This window comes from Carassius carassius, chromosome 24, assembly GCF_963082965.1.
Source record: "Carassius carassius chromosome 24, fCarCar2.1, whole genome shotgun sequence".
NCBI lineage: Eukaryota > Metazoa > Chordata > Actinopteri > Cypriniformes > Cyprinidae > Carassius > Carassius carassius.
This window is the reverse complement of record NC_081778.1, coordinates 22848928-22865987: the sequence shown is the minus strand read 5'-3', so window position 1 is coordinate 22865987 and position 17060 is coordinate 22848928. Positions and strand designations below refer to the sequence as shown.

At 38.0% G+C, this 17060-nt stretch overlaps 1 pseudogene; it reads right to left on the bottom strand.

Moving 5' to 3' along the window:
- LOC132103518 (nucleolar GTP-binding protein 2-like) overlaps window positions 1-5318 on the bottom strand; it is a 40712-nt pseudogene extending 35394 nt beyond the window's left edge.
- Between the last annotated feature and the right edge of the window lie 11742 nt (window positions 5319-17060).

The window sequence follows — 17060 nt, the reverse complement described above, 5'->3', positions numbered from 1 at the left end:
TCCTGTTATTTTATATATTTTATTTTTTAATACAGGTTATGAACAGAACTGTGATATTTCAAACATACTGGAATACTTTAGCCGCGGAGCGAAGGCATTGTCACAGAGTTTTTGAGATCAGTGAGTGTGGAGTGGAGTGGAGCAGAGCGGGAGCAGGAAATGGTAAAACCGGAGCAGAGTGATTATTAAATGCTCAGAGCGTGGAAGGGAAATTGTTGACGCTCCACTCCACTCACATACTCTGCTGGACACCGCCACACAAATGTGCATGATGCATTTGATAAGATTTTTTTTTTTAAACCTAAGAGCACATCACTCACACCTGGCCATATTCAGTCTGAACAATTAAAACATTCATAACTACACACTGTCCATTATAACTGACACATTTATGCATAGTATTTGGAAATTGTATATTGTAAAATACATAAACAGTACACTTAACATTTCTGTAAATTAATTTAAACAATTATATGTTTTCTCTATATTTATATTTCTGTATACAGTGCATTAGTTATTTTTGTGTTTTTCTTATATTAGTGTTATTTCATCTTTACTGTGTAATTCTATGTATATCTGCATTATCATGCATGATTGCATTATGTGTGTACCTTCTTCTGCACTGGAAGCTCCGGTCACCAAGTCTAATTCCTTTTGTGTAAACATACTTGGTAATAAAGCTCCATCTGATTCTGATTCTGACAGTGCTGAGTCATTTGTGGAATGGAATGGAAACCATGATAGATTGGGTTGCATGATTAAGGCCCTTATGTTCTTGACTAGACATCAGACAGATAGGTGTTCTTAGTACATGTTTTCTAAAAGGAATCTTAAAAGACTCTTTGATTTGTATGCCTAACAAGTCATAACGAAGTGAAATGTGTTTGCAGTATCCAAAGCACATAAGCACCCCTCGACAGAACAGCACCTGAGCAACGGATGATACCCATTCATCTTAACCATAACAAACAGCTAAGTGCTACTTGTAGCCAGCCCTAATCTTGCATGGTCATATGAGTCATAAAATGGCCAGCACATGTTGGCAGTTGTGATGTTCTGGGCACATTGCTTCCAGCATGATCAATCCTTGAAGCAGTGGGAAGGGTTTCAAAGAAAATACTTCCCATAACATTCTTGACTTCCACATTTACTCTGATAGCAAGGCAGGATTTTATTTAAATGTTCTCAGTAGATTTTGGATGACTTTTGAAAAGTAAGAAAAATTGTAACAAAAGGATAATTTGCAATAAAAACATAACTGTCTTCTATATTACTAAACTTGCTAAACTTGACCTTATCCACAGATAGCAGTATCCACCGATCAGTCTGAATCTACTGCAATAATAAATTTCAGAAAAAAAAGAAAGAAAAAAAAAGATTTATTTATTTATTTACACAGGAATTTGCCATTTTCCTATAGTACCTCCCTTTACAGGTATTAGCAAACAATCTGCAACATTTAGTGAAGGTTTATAAAAGAGGTAATAATCTGAAAAATTTGCAAATGATTCATACTATAAGTATATTGTAAATAAGGGATAGCCTACCTATTGTAATATTACATAGTATGCAGATCTGGTGTGCTGAGAAATCGAGTCCCCTCGAGAAATGGGACCAAGGCGGTAGTACAGCGCTGACAAGCGGGCGGTTGAGGTGATGAAAGGCGGCGATGACATAGCAGAGAGTAAAAGTAAAAAAAAAAAAAAAAAAAAAAAAAAAAAAAAAATATATATATATATATATATATATATATATATATATATATATACACCTTTGTGGCCCATTCATGTTTGTCGGACCGATATTAATACAAGGTCACGAGGCAGGTCAGTGGAGGTGTGTTTTTTATTTTATTTTTTTCAAAGTGCAAGGTCTAGAGACGTGTTTTAGAAGCTAAATTTATTTGAATTTGAGCGCCGTGTTTTTGAATGATGTAGGCTATTTTGCAGGAGAATTATGCGCGAGAAGCTGCTAAAGACCTGAGCACTGATCTATAGGCTAATAGAGATACATAACGTTATAGATCAGCGGACCTGAGATGAGAGCGCCGTATTCAAGACGTCGGGTTGCGCATTTACATTGAAATACAACGGAAAAGTACAGCAGTGGAATGAAAAATGCTCATTGCTTCCCTGACATACACATTCATTGCAACCCATTTAACAGATGCATCATTTTAAATTAGAACAACTTGAACAACAACAAATAATAACATTACAGCGAAATAATTAAACTACGATCATCTAGACCTCTATTAAACATGAAAAAAAATATTTCATCATAGCTGTAGTGGTGCTTAGTTGCACCGCTTGTGCGGGAATCAAAGTAACGAATCAAATGTGACTTTGTGAAACAGACTGTCCTAAATTGTTGCTATAGTAAGCATCATACTAATGCTAGAAAGCTTTTGCATTCGGCAACAATACATATTTGTAACTATATATATATTTTTTTTAAATAAACCATTATATTTCATAATTAAAATCTATTTTCACACCCATCTTGGGTGAGGGGGCGGGATAGTTAGAGTGAGGGGGCGACGTTGCAAGTTGTCGTCATGCACACTGACCATCAGAAGTAGTTTTTTGGTGATAGTGGTGTGGGGAAGTTGCTGTGACTTAGTCTGCTGTGAATTCAATGAATAAAATATGCTTTCATTCAAGATTTTTGTTTAGTAGGTCATACATACCATGCAATATTAGAAAAGGTAGTTTCAAAATACTTACAGTATAAATTATTTGTGATTTTTCAGGTTGTTACCCCTTTATTACCCAAACTTCACTTACTGTTCCCTTTATACACTATAATTTAAAATAAGTTATGCTATAAATTCTGTTTACTTATGCCTTAAATCTAAATCTCTGGAATCTAAAGTGTTGTTACATTTTCTTTTATTAGGCTACGCCATTTTTTTAAATTAAGCTATTGGATCCTCTGCAGTTAATAGGTGCCATCAGAATGAGTTTTTTTTTATATATATATATTTTTGGCACTTGCGATGTAAAAAAATACCCATCACTGACATGATTCAAAAAGGTTAAATGGTCCTGAAAAAATCAGTCACACTTGTACTCCTCACGGTAAAAAATGACTGCATTGGAAATTAATGGGAAACAAATTTCATCTATAGTGTGGTACAGAACTTTAGATTTATGGGTTTGATTTTCTTGCAGTTTTTAAATAAAACATGTTTAGGAAAATATACATTTAATTTAAAATTATTCATAACAATAAACATAAACCTCTCTCTCTATATAAATTATCTACATCCCTAGCATTACTAAGCAGTACCCTTTGATTCCCACACTTCAGCATTAGATGATGGCCATGTTCTTTTTGGGAGAGGATTAACATTTCTGCAAATGCTGCAGACCCCCAGTGAGTGACCCAACTGATGGCAGACAATGTATGAACTGTGGAGGGATTAGGGTGTCTGCTTTGTACCCTGTTTATACCACCCTGCCTTTCAGACTAAATGTGCAGAAATGGTGAATCAGTCAAGATGGAATGTTGCCCAGCCATAAGAGAGCTGTAGGATCAGGTCAAACTCCTGGTGCCAGGCTGTATCACGTTCTGTAGCCTTAAAAGGCCACTTTGGTTTGATTTCAGAGCCGATTTGATTTGACTCTCAGACAGCATGCCTCTCATATACACTTCACGCTGTTGCTATTATTGGTTTCTTGGTTTGAAAGAAGAGGAGGATGGATGGGCTTTTATTTCCTTTATATATTTAAATGATACTATTGTAATGCAGTAAGAAAGTCGATTAACACAAAGTATACAGATAAACCATATTTCTTAGTAAATGTAGACAAATAAATGTATGAAATCTGAGTTCAGGAATTTCTAAGTTTATTGCATTTCTTTATCATCATAGTGGTTTGTTTGCTCTGATGTATTGCAATGATGAAAAGATAGGAAAAGAAAAGGAAACAAATTAATGGCTGCTATATAATATCAATTATTCTAAATGAGTCTTTCATCAGTAACACATGTACAAAGAGTATGTGCCAATGACTACCATATGAAGAAAACGAACAAGTACTGCGTCTGCTAAGACGCTAAGGGGAAAACTCCTTTTTCTTCTAATACTGAAGCCATTTCAATAATGCAGTATAACTTTGACTGACGTGACGACTGAGTCATGCAGCTACAGCACGGCCATCAACGCATTACTTGTTCCCGTATCTTAGGAAACGAGGTTACGTTAGTAACCGAGTACATTCTCTATCGATACTTCACTCATACTCTGTCTGATTAGATGCTATGGGGAACCAGCACAACACTGCTGTGCTATGCTAGAGGAACGACTAATACTTGAACTTACTTTGAGCAGCAATGGGGCCCAGACGGACTAAGTATTTTGCAGGGAAGCCCCACAGGAGGCAATAGGGCCAAACTCGCAGAGATAGCATCAACTATCCATTTGGAAAGTCTCTGCTTTGTGGCCAAAGACCCTTTGGTGTGGTCACCAAAGCAGAATGCTCAATATAAAGTAAATTCATCTTTTGGTCCTGCTCAGAAGTAGGGAGCAGCGTAAGAGCTGTTACCTGTGCTCTGAATGGAATGGAGTAACCATGCCTCGGCTTCAGGATGACCTTGGAGTCATTGGGCCCGAATTCAAGGCAGGTGGGGCTCACCGAGAATGCCTACAGATCTCCCAAATGCTTTACGGATGCTAACACCATTAGCAGAGCAGTTAGAATCAGGGGGCGAAGAGACTGTAGTGGCTCGAAGGAAAGGCTCTTCAAAGCCCTCAACACCGTGGGCAGATTCCTTGTGGGATCAAGGCGATTGGGGGAAATGTGTAAATGGGGGAGGTTGGGCAAGTGTGCCAAAGCATCCATGTCCTTTGAAAATATAGCATGCCTGCTCCTTGGTTCAACCTGTCCGGCACATGCGCTGCTCTTAATGAACACAAGTTGAGCTGAGCCCATTCCAGGAGGTTCTGCCAGAATGAAGAGGCACTTTGAGGAGAGACCGCCTTGGCGATTTATATATGACACCACTGTCATGCTGTCCGAGCAGACTAGCATGTGGTGCCCCCGTAGGTCTGGCAGAAAACTGCGAAGGCCTAAAAATACTACCAGCATTTCCAGAAAGTTGATGTGAAACTGACTCTCCTCTTTCGACCAATGGCTGAAAGCTCGTTTGCATCGCACAGCGCTCCCTAACCTGTGTTGGAAGCGTCTGTCGGGACCACCTTCCTTCTGCAGATCATTCCCAGGGGCATCATCCATCCATGGAGAGTCTTTACAAGGGGCCAGAGCTGCTATGCAGGCCCAGTTCACATTGACATGCATCTGTCCGTGACTCATGGTTTAAGCCAGTACTGAAGGGGCCGCATTCAAAGCATGCACAGCAAGACACAGAGGCCATAAGGCCCAACATCTTCTGAAATGCCTTCATGGGGCAAGGTGCTCTAACTTTAAATGAGACTGCGAGCTGCTGAGTAGCCAGTGCATGATCTGGTGCAACTATCACCCTCATTTGGGCTGAGTAGAGATCTGTTCCAAGGAACAATATCCAGTGCCTGTGGAACAGTGTGCAAAATTGACCCAGAGTCCCAGGCAATCTAAGTTGCTGAGGAGGAATGATCTGTGAGATAATAGCTCGTTCTCCGACTGGGCCAAGATGAGCCAGTCATTGAGATAATTCAGAATGCGGATTCCCATCTGTCTTAGCGGGGAAAGAGCCACATCCATGCACTTTATAAAAGTTTGAGGAGCCAGGGACAGTCCAATAGGAAGGACAGTGTATTGATAAGCCACTCCATTGAAGGTGAACCTCAAGAATTGCCTGTGGTGGGGGCTATCTGGATGTAGAAGTAGGCATCTAGGGCGTAATTCAGGTGCCTGAGATCGAGGATGAGCATTAGGCCGCCATCCTTTTTGGGGATGAGGAAGTATTGGCTGTAGAAGCCTGACTTGCTCTGAGCTGGGGAACCCCTTTCTATGACTCTGCAGAATGCTGGGGGCAGGATCGAGAGACAAGCCCACAATTTGAAGCAGGCAGAAATATGCCAGGTATGAGACCCCTTTGTCGCCATAGGCTTGTGCAGCTCTGCTGCTGAGCCATTGGTTTGTTTTTAATTCACTGCATGAACCAATTGCCATGCAGTTTTCCTTATAGCGTCTTAGCAGACGCAGTACAAGTGATGTATCGATAGGGAGCCATACAGGCACAACTTCAGAAACCACATAGTGGATGTACTGAGGAGCCCAAAGAACAAAAGTGTCACTTCACAATTTGTGCAAGTTCTGATGAGAAGAGCTTTTACAAGAACAAAAGAATAGTGTAGAGGTGAAGACAGGATGCAATCATGCAGAGCACAATATATCATTGGGAAAAGACAAAAAGGATGATACCATTTTGAGCAAATAGAGGATTTACCAGTTCACCCAAAAATGAGAATATTTTCCAAGGCAGTTACTGTTATGTTCCAAAAAAAAAAAAAAAAGGCACAGTTAAATTAGTCAGTATAACATACTGTATATCACATACATTCTGTAGATTTGCAAATACAATGAAACATACTATTTGGAAGCATTGACAGCATCTAAAATGTAAAATGTTAAAAGCATTAAAACACACACACACACACACACAGATTATGAGTATAAATGACAGAAAGGACTACTACTTTATTATAAAGTATGTGTTTTAAATAAATGCTGTTTTAAACTTTTTCATCAAATATTAATATTAAACAGCATAATGGTTTCATTAATTAATAATTTTATTTCATTAAAAAAAATAATAACACCAAAATGCAGCTTTGTTAAAACAAACTATTCTAAATTAAATTTTATACAATTAAAGTTATCTTAATAGTGATTTCATAATATTGCTGTTTTAATTTTTTTTGTACAATTAAATAAGTGCAGCCCTTGTGAGCATACAGTAAAAGACAATATTATATTGATATTTATTTTTATTCAAATTTGAATTCCTTTGAACAATAAGAGAAGCAAAATAAATCACATAGGACAGAATAAAATGTAGGTATATGTGTTAAATAAATGTGATTTAGAATTTAAAACTGATTAAATACAATAAAATCAACCTAACTCTATGAATTCAATGTTCTATAAAACGCCGTAGGGATAATAAACGTTTGTAAGTTTTTCATATGTAAAATGGACTACATGTGGTTATTTTCTGGTGTTATTTTAAATAAATTGCCTAATGTGATTGAAAATACGAAAACAATTTATATTTGCACACTGCAATTCTGAGAAGCAGCTTAGATTTACATATCTCATGTATGATTCAGAGTACAGAGTCACAGGTTCATGACAGACTGATGGTCTGTCTTGCTCAACAGACATTATACAACATTTCACATGGTTTTTTCTCTCCCTGGACAAACCAGAAATGTTTAATCCATTAACCAGTGACAACGGGGCATTGTACTTTATTTTATTTCTTACTCCGGTCTATTTTTCATTTCCCTGTTTTAGCCAAAGGAATGTGATGATGTTTTTTGTTTTTCATTTTTTAAGCCATGATGGATTTGAAGAACATCCATATGTTTTATTTTGACGTTCACATCCTGCTGCCATAAACCTATCTTTAAACATCATTAATCCCCAAGTCCCTCGTTAAACTGGCCATTCTGCAGTCTACCCTGGAGGTATTAAAACAACCTTAACTACCACTGGCTGATATACTTCAGCAAAAATTATTACCTTAATAAAGTCTATTGTATAATATTTGCGTGTACAAGAATCTTCTATCTGACACTGCAAAGGCTGTCTGGCTCATTTTAAGTGCTCCCGTGGGGAAGTGTCTTGGCAGGCTAAGTGATATGTGGCACTGCCATTTGGAGAGGGACCGCAGTGATGCCGTTTGAGTAAATATGGGCTTTTAACTCTGTTCCAAGTCATCTCATTGCATTTTAGGTTAAAATCCATGTAATTGCCTTCACTATCCTTGCCTTCTCCGCCATTCTCTCTCTTCTAGCTCTCTCTTTTAGCTGGAAATATGAAAATAATACTGCAACGCTGCATCATGCTGCAGACCTCTGGAGACCAAATACAGCTGGAGGCAACTGCAATCACCAAATTTAAGAAGCGTGTTGTAAATTTAATTAACAAGCACAGCAAAGCTAGTAAAATTCAATGTCCAAGAACACTGTTTATGGGTATTTAACTTTAACATTTAATAGCAATGATGGTGGGAGCTGGGAAAGCTTTTTAATTTGGCATGGAAAGTGTGAAGAATCCTGCTGATACTTGCACCACAGGTTAACAGCACAATTTCAGTTCACACCAAAAAAATTAATAAAAAGCTAATGAAAAAAAAACTGTGTCATTACTTTTGCAACAGTTGGATTACCCACATTGTTCAAAATAATTTAAAGAAAGAAATATATACAGGAATGACATTAGGGTGAGTAAATGATGACATAATTTTTATTTTTAGTTTGGACTACCCCTTTAAGTATATGTACAGTGTACACTCTTATTTGAACACCTAAGGCACTATTGAAAAAAAAAAAACTAAAATACATCTGAATAAACTGGCAAATGCAAATTAAGGTCAGATAATAAAACTTCCGTCTTTAAGATCATGACTCTGCACAAGATAACCGCACAGTCAATACTAAATCATTCCATGTGAGAATGACAAATTGTACAAGACACATGATTGCTTTGACCATTACAGAGATTTGCTTTCTGTTTCCCACTAAGGAGGAGAGTCTGAAAGGATAGCAAGCAGACACTTTGCCATAAACTTCACAAGTCCTTCTCAAATGAAAACCAAAGGTCATAAAACCTTATATGACTCTTGTTTTGCTGTTTAACTTTACTATTTTATGTTTTTTAAGTTACTGAGGTACATATCTTGTGATATCTTCCCCATGTGACAACTAGCCCCAGACTCCCCTATGTGGAATTGTATCGGGTATAAAGTAGCTCTCAGACAGGATTTATTCCCTTGAATGAACCCCCCAGTCCAGAAAACCCTTTTCCCACCATTTCTTTAGCGCTAATGCTTTCTTTAATGTCTTGCATCCACTGTGATTTCTTCACCCTTCTTGAAGACACTTATTATACTTGTCTATATAAGTGAGACCACCACTGCTTTCCTTTCACGTCTGTGTTCAAGGGGAGTGCTGGATTAAAATCCTGGGGTGTGGATTATGGCAATAACAGTTTATTAATTTCTACAGGCTCAAAGGTACAATACGATCTGTGAGAAAAAGAGAAGGACTAAAGAACTAAATCTCCTGGTGTCTGCAAGAGTCATTGCCGTGTGTAACTCTACAAAGCACCAGTGAAAAGAAACAGATGCTATGTATCTGATACTTTTAAAAACAGTGTAAATCATCGCTACCACTGAGTACATTTTTAAGATGATCAATGGTACCTATACTCAAAGCTTTTCAGGTTCCCCTGAGAACAAAGGCTTAAAGATCAGGTTTAAAGATAAAAATTAATAAGCAATTCAGAGCAGAAGAATTACAACTGATTCAGAAACGAAATTAATCAAGCAGCGATTCTGCCCATATCTGGACAATATGTTAACATAATAAACATGGATTTCTATATATTGAACTTATTTACAGTAAGATAATTATTTACAGTAAGATAACCTATTGCCAATGATAGCATATGTTGTCCAGGTAATTTCATAAAATAGATTTACTTAAGGTCGAGGGCTGTAGGGCTGTATAGTATACACTGCAAACACATTTAATCAAAAACAAAGCTACAGTCCATTTCAAAGCTTTTCAAAACCCCTAACCCCAGTAGGGCTGCGCGATATATCTAACGATATAATCATGTGCATCTAGTCAGTAAATCTGGTTCCGTGATTACCGCTAAATTGCCATCACCTGCTTTCGAATGGAGCAACATTTAATAGACAGAGCCGTAGATCACTGACAAGCTATGCAACATCGTGTTCATATTGCATATTCATCAAAGGCGATAATGAACGCGATATTGCGTAAATCCATTAATGATATTTCAAATAATTTGAATTGTTCAGTGTACTTTTCAAAACAACTGGACTTGGCCAGGTGGTTGAGACAACCACTTAAACAACCACCTAGCCTTTGATGTGTCACAATCCTCAGTGACCAGTCCATTCACTATCCTCAGCAGGGACGTGCGGTCAGGGTAGGCAGGGTAGGCAGTGCCTCACCAAAGGAAATGTTGACATTACATTTATTAATTCCAAGAGCTTTATTAATTCACCACATTATTAATTGCATTAATTTTATTCCAAATATTATTTTTTGTAACAAAAATTTTCAAGAATACACATAATATACTCATTTTGCCATTGTTTGCTCCTAAAAACCGTTGTTTCATGCAGGAAATTCAAAAGCCATGGCCATTGAGGCAGAGGTGAGCGGTGCCTCTTCGGTCCATAGAACGTAGTTTATGTAGATTTGCGCATGCGCAGTCAGTTCTCATGCTGTCTTGAATTATTAACATTGAGGCAGAGACCGAGCTTTCTTCATGTCACGTGATCTACTCGCTCTCACTCAATCCGCGCGCTTCCTGAATACTAGCATCTAGTATACTTGCATGTCGGGGTGTGCGCCTAGCAGTTTGTAGGAGCGAATAAGCTGTTTTTGTACTTTAAAGCTGTACTGCTGACGCAATGTTTTCTGACTGTAGCCTGGTGCGCCGTCACCAGACCAAAAGTGTGTGTGTGTGTGTGTGTGTGTGCGCGCCGTGGCTGTCTGTGCGCGTTTGCGCATTTTGATGGAGTGACTAGGCTGCCGCGCCGCCTCCTTCCCTGTGTCCCGCACAAAACATTTGTTTGTTGTATAAGTCATAAGATAGATGTGTCCATTAATTTGATTATTATATTTGATTGTGCATTAGCCTCACATGACTGACTTTGCTGAATGCAGACAGCGATCTGATGATGCCTGATATGAACTTGGGTTGCTAAATTAACTGAATGAATATATGAACATATATTCCACACATTGATAGGTCACAGCCTACCCATGACAAGATTTCACCGCACGTTACTGATCCTCAGTCACCAGCCTAGTCCACTGGGAACTACAGCATCCCTTCTGGTCAACACCTGCACTCAGTCAGCCATCACACCTGCCATAGATGATCTCATCAAGCAATAGCAGTTTTTTCATTTTTTTGGACAATCCATGGACACTCCTGTTTCCATCGCTCCCTCGATGAACAGTTAGAAGATTTTTCTGGCTAACCTATCAAGCTTCCCGGATAACTGCCTCGTTTCTGTATGCCAGCATAAACACCGCCACTATATATATATATATATCAGTGGTTCCCAACCTTTTCAAACTCACGGCCCACACAACCACACACATATGTTTGCGCGGCCCACTGCAAAAAAAATAACTGACCCCGCTATTGTTGGGTTAACAACTTAGTATTCAGAAGCTAGATTGTTAACTGTATTTACTGAATGAAATAGGGCTGTGTGATATGGACAAAAAAAAAACTATCGCAATTTCTTTGATCAATTTTGCGATTTTGATTTTAATCACGATTTTGACACACACAGATATGCTTTACAGTCATAAATGCATTCAGGATGAATTTGAAACATATTTAAAAAACAACAACAACAACAACAACAACAACAATTAGAGCTTTATCAAAAAGTTATAACATGTCTCTAGAACAGACATAAGTCAAAATAATCACTAAGTAAAGGTGTAATAAAATTTCTAGACTTATGGCAAAAAAATATAAATATATAAATCCCGTGTCCAGGGGCTTTTTTTTCTTTTTTGCCATGCCATGTTCATAGAGCTCATTGTTGCGGTGCCTGTTGAAATAGATTTGTTATACATTATACAGTGTAACAACAAAAAACTTCATAATCACGGGAAGAAGGAGGCGGGAACCTGCGGACAGTCAAATGAAACTTTAATAACCAAAATAAACACAAAACACAAACAAAAACCAAACACAAAATAAAGTCCAGGCCTGGTCCTCTCTCATCCTTCATGGTCGTCGCTCCTCTTTTGTATCGTTCCAATCTCCTCAGTGGGACTCGAGACCGGTGAGTGTCGCAGGTGTCACTCATTTCCAATAACTCCAACGGCCTCGCTCTGTTCCCACGGCTCTCGGCCCCGTCCCACTCATCACATACAGGTTCACACGTACTCCGTCTGCAGTGTGTATACAGTATGTGTATGCGGTGCAGAACCAGCAGCGAGAGCGCGTTATTGTAATGCGAAAGCACATTAAAATAATGCGCAAGCGCGAATCTCTCTGTTCGCGCACAGATTTCCTTTGCTCTGTCACAAAACCAGACGTTCTTGCTCAGATACACGCTGCTCTCATCCGGAGAGAGTGCAAGCACTTAAAACCTGTCTCCTCTCACTTAAACTGCGTCCTGTGCACTCACAACTATCTATGCTCATGTGCTAGATATTAATTATTTTCGCACGTTTTTATTTCTAGCCTTTTACCGCGTGCAGTGTGAACGCTCTGATCTGTTAACATGGACTCAGAAAATAGGCGCATTATAGACAGTGTGTGAACCTGAATTAGGCATATTTCCAGTCTGTTCTGTTCTTGCACTAGGCGCGTTGCATTCTGATTGGATTGGATAGCATACTGCGGGAGGTCAGGTCTATAAAGCCATTTAGAAATCGTGCATGCTCAAATCGCGATTTTATGACAATTTCGATTAATCGCACAGCCCTAGAATGAACTGGCAATGAACAGAAAATAATTTGGGTTGGTACCGCTAGCAAAACGGGAAAACCAGATCCAGGCAGAGCTCGGCAGAGGGTAGACAGTCAGCAGAGCAAGCAGTCAGGAGGAAACATGTTGACAGCCATTTATGCATGTTTGAATTTGTTGTTCTGTAGCAAGTGCAGCAAAAATATCTAAGATAAATTGGTGGTTTATTCTTAAACCAATCAGTGAGCTTGAATAGTGGAAGCATAGTTATATATATTTTTTTTTATTTAATTATATATATGAAATTATGTTATTATGTTATGACTTAGACATTTTTACATATATTAACAATATTATTATTTATTTTAATAATAATTGGCGGCCCACCTGCAATACCACCGCGACGCCACGGCCCACAGGTTGAAAACCACTGATATATATGATCCTTTAGTGTTCTTTTGTCTCCAAGAGTATGTATCCAAGAGATGGTGATTGCAATTGATTTTAATAGTAAATTACATTTTATTTACTATTAAAATCAATTGCAATCACCATCTCTTGGAAACATACTCTTGGAGACAAAAGACTACTAATGGTTTTATATCTCACTCCAAATTAAAAGACATTGCAAAGTTGTAACGGATCAAGGCAACCCAAAATACTTAACTTTAAACCTATCTGAAAGCAAATTTACACTGAATGCCAACAAAAGCTGTAGATGGGTCAAAGTTTTCATGATATCTGGTTAGAGGAATTGCCAGTAAGTGATGTTTATGGCACCCTGCTCGATGGTGAGAAAATGGAAAGTGCTTTATGATTGATGTCAGCTTCATATGCAGTCAGGTAAACACTTAGCTGCTGTGAATAGACCATAAAATACCGACTATTGATTTGAGAACTGCACACACATATTTATTTTCTTTCACTGTCTCAATGAACATTACATTAAAAGATGGAAATCAATTGATTTTAAATTATATAATGATAATTAGAGCCCGACCGATATAGATTTTTGGGGGCCGATGCCGATATTAACTCGAAAAGAGCCGATTTATAAGACGATATTTTGATTTTAAAAATAATCTGGATATTAGACCCATTTCCTATAAACTGCCCTTACACAACATTCAATAGCAAAATATCTGCCTGTTCTATGTATGTGGGCTGTATAAACCATTTTCCAGAAGGGATTATGTTAAAAAAAAGCCTTAGATTACAGTCTCAATTAGAGCCCGACCGATATAGATTTTTGGGGGCCGATGCCGATATTAACTCGAAAAGAGCCGATTTATAAGCCGATATTTTGATTTTAAAAATAATCTGGATATTAGACCCATTTCCTATAAACTGCACTTACACAACATTCAATAGCAAAATATCTGCCTGTTCTATGTATGTGGGCTGTATAAACCATTTTCCAGAAGGGATTATGTTAAAAAAAAGCCTTAGATTACAGTCTCAATGACTAAACAATTGCACATCAAAAGTATATATTTTTTAATGATCAAAAAACAGTCTGGTTTTAAACATTTAACACTTTTACTTTCTTCCAGTTGAAGCTGGTTTTAACAGTCTGTGTTTACTGTAAATAAATTATAATACTAAAGTTTAAGTATTTGCAGAAGTAGTCCCACACTTTGCTGCTACAGCATTCACCTTTTTCAGCCATCTGTAGGCAGAAAGAGAGACGGAGAAAGAATAAGCATGTGTATTAATATCACCATGTATCATTACTGATGTCATCATTAGAATTATAGTAATAATAAACTGGGATCTCCTACATAGGCAAAAATGAGAAATATATTTTTTTATTTGTCAAGCAATATGTATTACCTACTTACATTTAACAATATTATTTCAACATTTTCCTGTTATGTCTGTAAAGCTGCTTTGAAAAAATATGTTAAAAAAAGCGCTTGTTCAGCTCACATTTATTTACATGTCCCCTCTGGTTTAATCATTTCTGACGCACCTACTGTAGTTACTGTAACTACACTATATTTGCTCTCACAGACACATTCACAACAGACCCGTATATCTTCTCCTCTTCTCTTTGTGCAGTCTGAATCAAAACATTGTCTTGCCTACTATTACCGGAAGATTACGGAATCAATTCGAAGTTGAATGGTTAACGTTAGTGTCATGAACACACCGCTGTCAATTTTGAGAAGAACCACCTTCAAACAAGTTAATAGCAAGCATTTAAGGGGCCTGCTAAAAAGGAAGCTATATTAGCGTTAGAGTAACGTTACCAGCCTGAATTCACCAAATTGTTCTCTGGACCTGACGGTAGCCTCTTCTTCCTTGCTTCTCTCTTAATTCTCATCAGCAGGACTAGCGCTATCGCTCATTTCTTACAACGGGACAGATACATGTTGGCTGTGACCGAAAGGAGGAACAACAGACTATGAAAGAGCACCCGCTAAACATTTTTAAAACTCCGCCTACGCCATAGCACAGCGCAACCCAAATCGCGTTGTATCTGAAGGGCAACGCTGAACCCAGCGTCAAGCGCCGTGCATACCGCGTCCTGTGTGAAAGGCCCAATTACGCGTCATTATGTGGGAAACACACCGCAATAGAATAAGAATAAGTTAAACGCTAACGTTATAGTTTGACCTCCTATTAACGTTCGCGCTCTTCCACTGATAAACATGGTATTAGCTTTGTGGCTAATCTAATATAGCAATGCATTAGCGGCTGTAAGTGATGTTACTGAATGTTTAGAAGTGATAATGATAGGACCGTTAGCTAGAACTACCACACAGTTTTTATATACAGGGTATGAACTAAATCTACAATCATTTCACATGACGAACAACAGACTCACCGTCAAAACAGTAAGTTACATCTCCGTGGCTTAGCTGCTCGCTTTCTTCTGTAGTGGACTTCTGGCGCTGTTGTTAACTCTGGAGCTGCAGAGCTCCCTCTGGTGGGCACACTATGCAACACTCATAACATGAGTGAAGCATGAGACTCTGTTTCTCATGTTTCATCGGCCGTTATAAATGCCGATGCCGATTTAAATGCAATTAGCTTATATCGGCCGATAATATCGGCCGGCCGATATATCGGTCGGGCTCTAATGATAATCTGACTATTCTGAACCTCCCAGTTACAGATGCTGATAGATAAAAATATCCAGAAAAGCTTGTTTTAAATTCTTTCCTTTATATACCGATCCCTCTTGATAACAATAAACAGACAGGAAATGGCTCTCAATTATCTACTTTAAAAAAGCAACACCTACTCCTTGTTTAAACTCACAGACTGGGAGAAAGGAGGGAAGCTGTGCTGGGGGCTAACTGTTTTTCAGTGGAAACTTCTGATAAAACATTTATACTTGAACTAGGAAAGACTTTTAGAATGATTCCGTGTCATGCAAGATTGGTTTATATGAGGCCAGATCTGGTGTAAACAAAACATATTTTCTTTTATATTGGTTGCTGAGCCAAAACTCATAAGAAAACTCTCCTGCTCTTTATTAGACTACAGCACGCACACTAAACTTTGTCCTAACAAGCAATCTAAGGATTGGTCAAGCAGGAGACAAGCTAAAACCATGGTGAAATCTAGATGATTTAGAGATCATCATAATATATGTAAGTTGCTAACACAAACACTGCAGGCTCTTCCCCATGTGGGGGTGGACCAGGACAATACACTATCATGATCATAATTTTCTTAGATCAGGATGTTCATTTGAAAAAAAAACAAAATTTATAATTGTAAAAAGAAATTTGTAGGTTGTGTACTAATACAATCAAGCAATAGTAAGCTTTAAAACACTGTTTGTCACAAAGCAATAAGCGTTTTACTGGAAAACAGTTGGGAAACAAAAAAATGCAAACAGTTCTTTGTTTTACATTTAGTTTTATATTTAAATGTTTTATTAAAATCTTATATTGCCAAAGTAAATAAATAAATGTAAATAAATAAAATCTGGACACAATGCTTTCCATCATCCTTATAGTAGCAAAATTGTAGCTGGCAAAGGGGAGTTATGAATTAATTAACTTACTTCAACATTTCCATCACAGATTGAGTATGAGTACAGTGGTAGTCACTCACGGAAAACACTGACAGTCTTGCACTTTTTTACATCATTAGCCACAGTTGTTTATAGCAAAATGATGCTAATAATCTGCCCAGTTTCACATAAAACTATCTGGGGCTTTAAGAAGCTCTCCACACCTTTAGTCAAAGGTGGCACTGAATTGTAGTGAAGAGACACCATTGCTGGCGTGGCTAACTGAATTCCACTTATTTAAATATTTTTTTCAGCAGTGCTACCAATTTACAACATAATGACCCTCAAAAACGAGGCGAGAATCAAACCCACAACCTTAGGGTTAGGAGTCAAACTCTCTAACCATAAGGCCATGACTTCCCCACCCACTATAGTAGGGT